Below are 12,423 nucleotides of genomic sequence, written 5' to 3' on the forward strand. Positions count from 1 at the left end.
GGGGGAAATGAGTTTAAAATGTTGGCATTTGTTTTATCCTAGTTGCTCATTGGAACTTCAGCCTTTTTAACAAATAAATTATTTGTTATCCTGAGATGTTGATTTATCTCTGGAAAAAGTCTGACCTCTTTGTTTTGCCTGGATAGTTCTTTCTGCATTTCTCTCTGTAACCCACATCCCTTTGGAATTTGACCATCATCTTTAGAGACATGATGTGGCAAGCACATTAGCTAACACCTGATACTCTACCCAGACCCTATCCTTTAAGCACACTTTCAGGAGCTTGGATAGAGTACCAGGCCTGAAGGCAGAAGGACCCAAGTTCAAATCTGACCTCAGATATTTCCTAATTGTATGACCCTGGATGAGCCATTTAACACATTTGCCTAGCCCTTAAAACTCTTCTGCCTTGGAACTGATACTTATATCAATCCTAAAACAGAAGAAGCAATAGAATGAAGAAACAGATATAACAATCCAGCTGTCTTCTATTAAGCCAGACATTAAAGAAACTTGCAGAAATATGTAAAACAATGCCACTCTTCTCATGATTTTTTTTGTTTTTGAAAAATAGCTCATTTTTATAAAAATGCTATTTGCTAAGACAGAAGATGAGGGGTCTAAAAAAAAAATATTCAAGTGATAATATTTGTACAACCCAGTAGAATTGCTTGTCATCTCTGGGAGGAGGTACAGAAGAGGGAAGGGAAAGAAAATGAATCATGGAAACATGGAAACATTTTTTAAATGAATAAATTTTAATTTTAAGAAATTTAAATTTAAATGTAAAAAAATATATTGTTCATTGGAGTCAAGAAGAGGCTTTATTTGTGTATTAATTGTTAAAAGCCTCTTGTTCTCTCCAACACTATAATAATGACAATAAGCTAGCCATTTTTTTCTTCACTGTTTCATAGACTTGGTTGTGTACAATTTGATACGGATGACCTGGTGTATTTTGGATTCCAACTGTATCATAGTCCTGTAGGATATTTCAGTATTCTAGTGGTTCTGTGTTCTTGGTGATGTGAACACCCCTTAGAATAATACTATGGATTGCAATACATCCATGCCTGCCCATCCTCTTGGATTTATGCCCATGTTCTCAATCAACCAATTAAACAACAAGCATTTACTAAGTGCTTTCTTTAGTTCATAGATTAGATTTATTAATTGCTTACTATGTGCCAGGGACTTTGTTATCTCCACATTTAAAGCATTAATAAACAATTGGAGGATGAGGCAGGGGAGAGATTCCCAGAAAAGATCCCTGTTGAAGATGGCATTTGAGCTTCATTTTGAAAGAAGCCAAAGATTAGAGATACAAATGAGGAAGGAGGACATTTCAAGAATGAAGGTCAAGGGCAGTGAAGTGGCTCAGCAGATAAAGAGCTAGGCCTGGAGATGGGAGGTCCTGGGTTTAAATCTGGCCTTGGACATGTCCTAGCTGTGTGACCCTAGGCAAATCACTTAACTCCAATTGCCTAGCCCTTACCACTTTTTTGCCTTGGAGACAGAAAATAAAATTTTAATTTTTTTTAAAAGGCAGCTGTTATAAAGGCATGGAGTTTGGAGATGGAGCTTCATGTATGAGAAACAGCAAGTCACCAATATGATTGTACTGTCAAATACATGGAAAGGAATAATATATAAGTGGCTAGAAAGAAAATAAAAGAGACTAGTAGTGAAGAACTTTAAATGCTAGAGTTTATAATTCATCCTAAAGGTGGTAGAGAGCTACTGAAGTTTATTGGAAGGAAGGTTATATGGGCAAGCCAGTTTTTTTGAAAATTGTTTTGGCATCCAAATGGAGGGTGAGTTGGAGCTGGTAGAGACTTGAGGAAGAGAGATCATTTGAAAGCTGTTGCAAAAATTTTAATGAGAGTCAAGGACCTGAACAAAAGTGATGACTATAAGTGAAAAGCAGAGGGTATTCTAGAAATGTTATAACAAAAGAAGTGACAAGATTTGGCAACCGATTGAACATGTGGGGTTAGTGAGAGTAAGGAGTTAAGGATGACACTAAAATTATAATCTACCACAGGAGATAAATTCATGTTAGGAACCTTCCTCTAGATATCTTGACATTTTATAGATAACAATAGAATAGGCTGTGCTTTAATTATCCCTTACTCTTTCTAGGTGACAAGTTCATCTTATTTTCTATTACTTCATGCATTTCTCTAATATCTTTTAGGACATTTTTTATAGTTACTCCTTTATAATGTGTTATAACAGTGGACCTCTCCATTGCCCTTTGAGGGATCCATAACTTCAATTCTTTGAAGGCTATGGTGTTCCTCCATGATACATGAAAATACCAACTCACTAGAAAAATATCAACACCATTTTTTGTGTCTTGACCTGTGATTTCATCAGAACTCCTAGTAAGAAAACTCCTTCTGAAAAAAAATTAAAAAACAAAACAAAAAAAAAGCTCCTTCTAGTGCATAATGAGACTTATGTTTTGTAAGAAATAAAATGGATATAAAAGGATAGATTTAAAAATATGGTTTTTAAAGATTTATTAACAGCCATTAGAAAAATGAAGCCACGTGCCATATTAAGAGTTAGTTTGAAGGACCTGCCATACCTCTACCACTATCCTGCTTCAGCATCAAAAGAGAATGTGCCCTTCCAGGCACTTCCTTTTTATTCTTCTCTCTACATTATTACACTTCCTGTCTACATAATTACACAAGAGGAATCGTGGGAAATGTAGTTTGAAAGAGCCCTAGATGTTCATAGGAAATTTAGATCAGGGACCTCAAAATTAGTTCAAGGACTCCCAAATTTCCAATATCACCGTTTTCAAGCATAGCAATGTGCTTATTTGTTAAAAAGGGATACTTCTGGGCAGCTGGGTAGCTCAGTGGATTGAGAGTCAGGCCTAGAGACAGGAGGTCCTAGGTTCAAATCCAGCCTCAGACACTTCCCAGCTGTGTGACCCTGGGCAAGTCACTTGACCCCCATTGCCTACCCTTGCCACTCTTCTACCTAGGAGCCAATACACAGAAGTTAAGGGTTTAAAAAAAAAATTCAAAGGGTTCATGAATTTGGACAGAGGGGAAAAAAAAAAGGGATACTTCTCCTTGAAGAAGAAGGGACTAGGTTTATAGAAAGTGATAGAAATAGAAAAGGAAAAAAAGGAAGATAGAAAAGTGGGAGGGAAGGGAAGAGAAGGGAAGGGAAAGGAAGGGAAGGGAAAGGAATAGAAAAGAAGGTGGAGAAAAGGAAGAGAGGGAGGAGGAAGAAAAGGAGGAAGTAAAAAAAGAGAAAAAAGGAGAATCAGTGAAACAAAAAATACTGGGATCTTTGGAATTTGGCTATATTCCTGGGTGTTTTCATTTTGGGATCTCTTTTAGGAGATGATCAGTGGATTTTTTTTCAGTTTCTATTTTATCCTCTGGATCTAAGAGAGTGAGGTAGTTTTCCTTTGTAATTTCTTGATATATGATGTGTAGGGTTTTTTTCTGATCATGGTTTTCAAGTGGGCCAATAAATTATCTCTCCCTGTTCATTTTCCATGTCAATTATTTTTCCAATAAGATATCCCATTTTTCGTCTCTTTTTCACTTTTTTCATTTTGTTTTATTGTTTTGTCATGCCTCATAGAGTCATTACCTTATACTTGCCCAATTCTAATTTTCAAGGAATTATTTCTTCAGTGACTTTTTGTATCTCTTTTTCCATTTGACCAATTCTTTTTTTAAAAGAATTCAATTCTTCAATGAATTTTTGTTTTTCTTTTCCCATTTGACCTCTTCTGCTTTTATTGTTTTATTATTTTTATTAAACCCTTACCTTCTGCCTTAGAATCTGTACTGTGTATTGGCTCCAAGTCAGAAGAGTTTTAAGGGCTAGGCAATGGGGGTTAAGTGACTTGCCCAAGGTTACACAGCTAGGAAGTATCTGAGGCCAGATTTGAACCTAGACTCCAGCCTCTAGCCTAACTTTCAATCCACTAAACCACCCAGCTGCACCCCACTCTTTTTTTTTATTTTAATTTTTTGTTTATATTTTCTGCTTTTAAAAGATTCTTTTCTTTGGTGAATTTTTGTGTCTCCTTTACCATTAGGTTAATTTTTTTTTGAGTTCTTTTTTTTTTTTAAAAAACCCTTAACTTCTATGTGGTGACTCATAGGCAGAAGGGTGGTAAGGGTGGGCAATGGGGGTCAAGTGACTTGCCCAGGGTCACACAGCTGGGAAGTGTCTGAGGCCAGATTTGAACCTAGGACCTCCTGTCTCTAGGCCTGACTCTCAATCCACTGAGCTACCCAGCTGCCCCCTAGGCAAATTTTTTTTTAAGATGACATTTTCTTCAAAATTTTGTGCCTTTTTAAAATAAACTGTTAATCCTTTTTTCATAATTTTCTAATATCATTCTCATTTCTTTTCCCAATTTTAACTCTTCCAGAAATTCTTGCTGACCTTGGGTCCAATTAGAATTTTTCTTTGAGGCTTTTTTGGTCACTATTTTCACATTGTTCTCTTCTTCTAAGTTTATGTTTTTTGGGGCAGCTGGGTGGCTCAGTGGATTGAGAGCCAGGCCTAGAGACAGGAGATCTTGGGTTCAAATCTGGCCCCAGACACTTCCTAACTGGGGGACCCTGGGGAAAGTTACTTAACCCATATTGCCTAGCCCCTACAGCTCTTCTGCCTTGGAACCAATACAAAGTATTGATTCTAACACAGAAGGTAAGGTTGTTGTTTTTTTTTTTTTTAATTTAAGTTTATGTTTTGGTCTTCCTTGACATGGTAGTAGCCTTTTATGATCAAATTGTTTTTTGCCTTTTGCTTATTTTTCTAGCCTATTTTTTTACTTTGAAATGTATGTTAAAGCTGCGTTTTGCTCTCCTTGGGGTGGGAAGATACTGTGCCAAGCTTCAGGCTTTTTCGCACTACTGTTTTTAAAACTAGTTCTGGGGGTCTGCAAGTTTTTGGTGCTTCCAAGTTGGTGTTATCCTGGGAAAGGTGTGATCCTTGCTCTCCTGTTCTCTGCTCTGGTGTTTACCATGAAGTGCCACTGATCCTTGGAAGCTTCAAGTGCTAGCATTTCTCTTAACCCTAGAACTGTGACCAGATCCCCAGCTCCTCTTCAGCCACAAATGTTAGCACTCCACTTGGACCTATAACTGTCCAACTTTTTATAACTGTCCAGAATCCCTGTTCCCTTGTGACCCATCACAAGCACTCTTCTCCTCTTAGAACTACAACCCAGAATTGTTTAAGGACAATAGAGTCGCAAGCAGCAATAGCTGTTCCACTGCCAACAAAAGGTCCCCAGTAGTTTTCTGACAAGTTATCTGACCTTTTTACCATCCCTGACCTAAGTTGGTGGCTAAACCTGGTATAGGCCTCTGGTCTCTTGACTTTTTAGTCTAGTGCTCTTTCTACTATTACATCAACAAACCTAGCAAACAAGGATTTTTGGTAAAAAATAAACTATGGTAGTCACAAAATCTCTCCCAAAAACTTTCTAAAAATTCTAAGGCCACTAAGAGAGACAGAAAAAAGAAAAAACTAGATAAATATCACTGGAATTGGAGTGGGGGAAAAATGGAATTTAAAGTTTTGCTACTGATTTACTGTGATATTGGTCAAAAGCACAACTTCTCTGGACCTCCCTTTCCTTTCCTAATGAGAAAATTGGATTAGATTGGAGTTGGGAAATATGTAGTCTGCAGCTCTTCAAAGTGCTATCAGAACCACAAAAAAATTTAAGTGGGAAATTTCTAACCAACTAAATCATTGATGGACAACCTTTTGAGCTTGGTGTGTCAAAATTCACCAAAAAACTGAGCATATCTTGGATGGTGTGTCCACACAAAGAGTGTCCACACTGCACTACAGCAAATATTTCATCCTCAGCATGTGGCCTCATACTTCTCTGTATGCAGCCGCATGCGGCCACATGTCATCAAAAATGGCTATGCGTGTCAGTGGTGACACATGTATCATAGGTTTGGCATCACCAAACTAAATAAAAGGAAATAGAACATAGATAATGTGGTTTTCTAATTCAGGGCATAACCAGCAGAGAACCATATATATGGTTTAAAGGTCCCAATTTCTATTTACATTTGATACCACTGGACCTTGAAAAATAGAACTTCCAAAGTAGTTAGAAAGAAATAAAATTTTAATCAGAACAAGAGAGATAATGCTCTAACACAGCCCCAACACAGAATCATGCACAAAATACCACCCAGAGACAAGCTCTGGGACTCTAGGAACAGTCTGTAGGAAAACTACACCTCGAAAGGGGATTTTCCAATAAGCTAAAGAATTTGGGGTCTTATATGTTAACTTAGAAAAAACACAGAACTATGAAATAGTCATAAAGCCACTCAGAAAAACCTTGCTCTCTGGAAACAGCTTGACAAAATGTGAACTTGCAGCACTCAAATAACAATGTTAAGGTCTAGAATAAATGCATCCCATTACTTACATTATTAAAACATTAAGTACACATTGTATACAATATTTCACACATACCAAAACTGGAAAGAAAAGATTAGAATTTTAAAGTTATGAATCTCTGGACCTTCTTTTTGCCTTTTGCTGGATATCCTCCTATCCAGATCACCAACTCCTGTCTCTTTAGCTTTTGGAAGGAATTAACTGTTAGAACAATGTTAGACATTTAAATCACAAGCATTAAGGTTTATTAGTGAATCCTTTTTAAAACACATCACAAATGCAATATAAGCAAAACTTCAGAGAATTGAGAAGAAATCCAGAACTTAAGTTCTTTAAGCTTCTGTGAGAAGCTCTTTTGCAAAAATTTACCTTATACTCTTATACCATGGCATTTCCGTTCTTGAAGCAACTTTCTCCATTTAATCGACTTAAATATACATTCAGGCTCCCACACTCCAGCTCAGCTTCCCATTCAAAGCTTTCAGCCAGCCATTCACACCTCTGAACTACTCTCCTTGCTCTTCTACTCCAGACATGCTTCACCCACTTTCACATGCAACAACATGTTAACTTAGAAAAAACACAGAACTATGAAATAGTCATAAAGCCACTCTTTAATCAAGGGAAAGGGGGAACAGGGCTACTTGGCCTCTTATGCAGAGCTGCGCCTTGTGCAGAGTCCAAGAATTGAACACTGCTTCGCTCTGCTCCCTGACCCCCCTGGGAGTGACACCACACTAGATGATGACTCCAAGGAACAAAGGAAATTGGGGAACTTATATACCATTTGGGAAGATCCAGGGGCTGGGAGAGATGATGGACATTATACTGGTAAGGATGGGATTTACAATCAAGCTTGGGAAAGGAATCATAGCTAGAGGCTAGGGTGTAAGGGAAGGGGCTGCTTACACAATGGATACTAAAGGATGGTTCCTGCCCAGTTGTCTCTTCCTGAGAAAGGGTCTCTGATACTGTGGGGAAGACTACTCAAGACAAAAGGGTATTTAGCATTTACCCTGAGGTCCATTATTCAGTCTGCAATAGCTAGCCTGAGATTCCCTTCAGGGTGGATTCTCAAGGGAACTGGGAACAAGCAGAAGTTTTGGGGGTCTCCAACCTACAAGCTATTTCTAAAACTTGGGGTTCATCAGATCTCACTAATCCACAAGTTTGGGGTCTCTAGATTCCACTTCGACATATATACCTTTTGGGGAATAAAAGACTGGAAGGACAATTTTTTGGCTTACATGGAGACAAGGAAAGGAGGATTCCAACCAGGGACTGGACTGCCTGGGAGAGGCCTAAATATAATGGAAGAAACTGTTGTGGGGTACAGAGGTGAACCCCTCAGGGTTTGGGAAGGGTACTTTTTGCAAGAATGCAAGACCCTGAAACTTAGCTTAAAAATCAAAAGAGAAATTTATTAATTTGGTAAGAAATGTTGAGAATGGCCAGGAGGATAGCAAGATGGAAGCCTGCCTCCTAGGTGGAACAATATGGAGTGGAAAGCTGCTCCTTGGAAGGATAGCATAGATAGAAAAACTGTCCCCCAGAAGACATCAATTCTGGGGTTTTTATACTCTTTAGCACAGTGAATACTCTAGAGTGGTAAGCCCTGAAGGGAGGAGTGAGGGAGGTTAGCCCTAAGGCATGGGGGTGGTTCTTGTAATTTGGAGGACAGATGAATAAGGAGTGTCTCTTGGTCCTCCTCAAATCAATGGAACAATCTAAGGACTTGGATAATCCTCAAGGTCAGATATTTTGGGTTGGGAATCTGGAGGGTGTAAGGGAGCCAAGGAATTTTCCTGATAATAGTTTGCCTGAGTTTCTGGGGTTACAATGCCCATGCCAAAACTTCCAAGACAAAACAGTACCTAAAATTTCATCATATCTACTAATTCTATCTAGACAGAGATCATTGGGCACTATAAGATTTCCTGTTCAGTATAAGACATTCTGGGACTTATCTTAAGGCAAGTTCCCAAGGGACAAAAGCAAATTTGGGAGTTCCATAAAACAAGGTCATCAAGTCTATGTCTCTTGGCCATATCAACCCTTACAAAGAACTGATGTACCTATATGAGCCTTTGTTTATTTTTTTGAGTTTGACTCCCTATATCTTCAGCACAGCTGAGACTGGTTTTCATACCAATGAATGGCTAGAATGGGGGAACTTTCCTAGCATTCCTAGCCAAGAATCTATTCTGAAAAGTGCTATTGTTAAACAAATGATGTAGGACTGACTATTCCCACCCCCCCATCCCAGACATAGAGATCTTTGTGTTTGGGAGGAACACGGAAATTAAAGTGCCAGAAAATCAAAGAGGAGGTTAGTGGGGTAATACAGATTTTATTGAGGCAAAATCTATCAAGAAAGAGACTTCCTCCCATGCCTCAGGGAAAGATAGTCTTTTCTTTCCACTTGACAGTTTATGGAAGATTCTGAACTCCCCAGATCTATAGGACTTCTCCTATAGACATGGTACATTCCTCTTTTAGGGATGTTTGCAAGGATGGGGTCTAGTAGGAGAGACTCTAAAAGCAGGTCAGGTGTAAAGGAATCCCCAACTGTTCTCAAAGTCAGGAGTCAGTTCACCAATTCTGATAGTTCAGTCAGAAATTATGAAAGATTTCTAGGCTGATCGTTTTTTAAAAAAACAGAAAAAGGTTCCGGGTTAAAATGGTGGCAGAGTAAGAAGCAGCTCTTAACCTCTCCTGACCCAAATACACAAAACTCCTCAAGGGGACATAAAAACAAGTCCAGACGAATGGAGGAACCCCACAACAGGGCGCAGCGTGGAAGGTACGTGGAATCGAGGCATTTCCATGCTATAAAGGGGTGAAACAACTCTCACTAAATCGCAGGCTGAGCAACCACCCCACCCCCACCCCCTCCACACACAACACCTATAGCTCTGAAGCCAGCTAAAAAGAAATAGAGCAAGTTTGGGGCACCCATCGAGTCATTGGCAGCTCCGGGGCCTGTTCCTGAGAGCGGCAAGATTTAGGACCCCAAAAAGCTAACGAACGCACACAAAATTTGAGCGCAGGAGCAGAACACAGGAGCAGTGGAGGCGTGGGTGGAGGCAGACACAGGCACGAACTAAAGCTCTGAAACCTTGAGTGGGGAACCAGTACAGACGGGTATATGACTGTGGAAGCAGCACCCTGAGACTTGTAAAGAAACCTCCTGCAGAGGATCAAGCAAGGGGGTCCACCAGGGGGCTTGACCGCGGACAGACCCTGAGCGTGAGGATAAACCTGAGAAGCTGCTGGGCTAACAATGGCTACCCAGTCTCAGGAAGTTCAGAAGAGAAAGATTAACAACAAGAAAAAGAAGTCTTTAACACTCGACAACTTTTACACAGAGAAAATCCAGACAACCGAGCAAACAGAGGAGGAGAACAAACAAGCATCCGGACCCTCCTCAAATAAGGAAAACTCCTCACAAGCTATGGAAGAGTTCAAAACTGAGATTTTGAGGCCTATGTAGAGAAATGTTATGTATAATTCTCTGTAGTGAACTCTATTCACTATTATAATATTCACTATTATAGTAATCAGAAGAATAATTCACAGGGTGAGGGTGGAACACTAAATAATCTAAGATGACATGGGGGATGGGAAAGAGGGAGTGAATAGCAGGGGACACCAAGAGAAACTTGAGTGAATAAGAAAATAGGATATTCTATTACACACAAAGAGGGCATGGGAGGGAGAGGGGACAAATACTATTATAAGAAGGAGAGGAAGAGAGCATTAAGAGGTAATAATCAAACCTTACTCTTAGTGTAATCAACCCGGAGAGGGAAGAGTAGCTATACTATCCATTGGGACATAAAACTCTTATCTAACCCTTCTGAGAAAGTTAGAAGGGATAAACCAAGGGGAGCAGGGGAGTGGGGAGGTCAAAAAAAGGGAGGGAAGAAGGGGGAGGGAATTCATAAGGCCTTTAAAAACAAAAAGAGGGGGGAAAAATAAGGGAGGGGGTAGAAAGGGAAGTTAATCAAGGGAGGGGATAAGTGATAGCGGCTCAATAGCAAACCACTGATTTAAAAGGAAAAAGTATAAGGAAAAAGGGGGTAGGAAGAGGGGAGGATTCGAAAATGTCAGCAAATGCACAACTGATGATTATAACCCTGAATGTGAATGTGATGAACTCGCTCATAAAACAGAAGCAAATAGCAGAGTGGATTAGAAACCAAAATCCCACCATATGTTGTCTACAAGAAACACATATGAGGCAGGTGGACATACACAAGTTTAAGGTTAAGGGCTTGAGCAAAATCTTTTGGGCGTCAAATGAGAAAAAGAAGGCAGGAGTGACTATTATGATTTCTGACAAAGCCAAAGTAAAAATAATTATGATTAAAAAAGACAGGGAAGGTCATTACATCCTGATTAAAGGCAGTATAAACAATGAGGAAATAACACTGCTCAATATGTATGCACCAAGTGGCATAGCACCCAAATTCATAAAGGAGAAACTGGCAGAGCTCAAGAAGGAAATAGATAGTAAAACCATACTAGTAGGAGATCTAAATATTCCTCTGTCAGATCTAGATAAATCAAACCAAAAAATAAATAAGAAAGAGGTAAGAGAGGTGAATGAAGTTCCAGAAAAATTAGATTTAGTTGATATGTGGAGAAAAATAAATAGGGACAAAAAGGAATACACCTTCTTTTCAGCTGCACATGGCACATTCACAAAGATTGACCATGTTATAGGGCATAGAATCATTGCAAACAAATGCAAAAGAGCAGAAATAATAAATGTAACCTCAGATCATAATGCAATAAAAATAATAATTAGTAAGGGCACCTGGACAGGAAAATCAAAAACTAATTGGAAATTAAATAATATGATTCTTCAAAACCAATTTGTCAAAGAAGGAATCATAGAAACAATCAACAATTTCATTGAAGAAAATGACAATGATGAGACATCCTACCAAACTATGTGGGATGCGGCCAAGGCAGTACTCAGGGGGAAATTTATATCCTTGAGTGCATGTATTAACAAATTAAGGAGGGCAGAGATCAATGAATTGGGCATGCAACGCAAAAAATTAGAAAGCGAGCAAATTAAAAATCCCCAGATGAAAACTAAATTAGAAATACTAAAAACCAAGGGAGAAATTAATAAAATCGAAAGTAAAAGAACTATTGAAATAAAAATAAGACTAGAAGCTGGTACTTTGAAAAAACAGATAAAATAGACAAAGTATTGGTCAATCTAATAAAAAAAAAGGAAAGAAGAAAACCAAATTGATAGTATCAAAGATGAAAAGGGAGACCTCACCTCTAATGAAGGGGAAATTAAGGCAATCATTAAAAACTATTTTGCCCAATTATATGGCAATAAATATAACAATTTAGGAGATATGGACGAATATTTACAAAAATATAAATTGCCTAGACTAACAGCAGAAGAAATAGAATACCTAAATAACCCCATATCAGAAAAAGAAATTGAACAAGCCATCAAAGAACTCCCTAAGAAAAAATCACCAGGGCCTGATGGATTCACAAGTGAATTCTATCAGACATTCAAAGAGCAAATAATCCCAATACTATACAAATTATTTGATATGATAAGCAAAGAAGGAGTCCTACCAAATTCCTCTTATGACACAAATATGGTACTGATTCCAAAGCCAGGGAGATCAAAAACAGAGAAAGAAAACTACAGACCAATCTCCCTAATGAACATAGATGCAAAAATCTTAAATAGAATACTAGCAAAGAGACTCCAGTAAGTAATTAAGAAGATCATCCACCATGATCAGGTGGGATTTATACCAGGAATGCAAGGTTGGTTCAACATTAGGAAAACCATCCACATAATTGACCATATCAACAGTCTAACAAACAAAAAGCACATGATTATCTCAATAGATGCTGAAAAAGCCTTTGACAAAATACAGCATCCATTCCTATTGAAAACACTGAAAAGTATAGGAATAGAAGGACCTTTCCTAAAAATAATAAACAGTATAT

Source organism: Gracilinanus agilis, chromosome 1 (assembly GCF_016433145.1).
Source record: "Gracilinanus agilis isolate LMUSP501 chromosome 1, AgileGrace, whole genome shotgun sequence".
In the NCBI taxonomy this organism is placed as follows: domain Eukaryota; kingdom Metazoa; phylum Chordata; class Mammalia; order Didelphimorphia; family Didelphidae; genus Gracilinanus; species Gracilinanus agilis.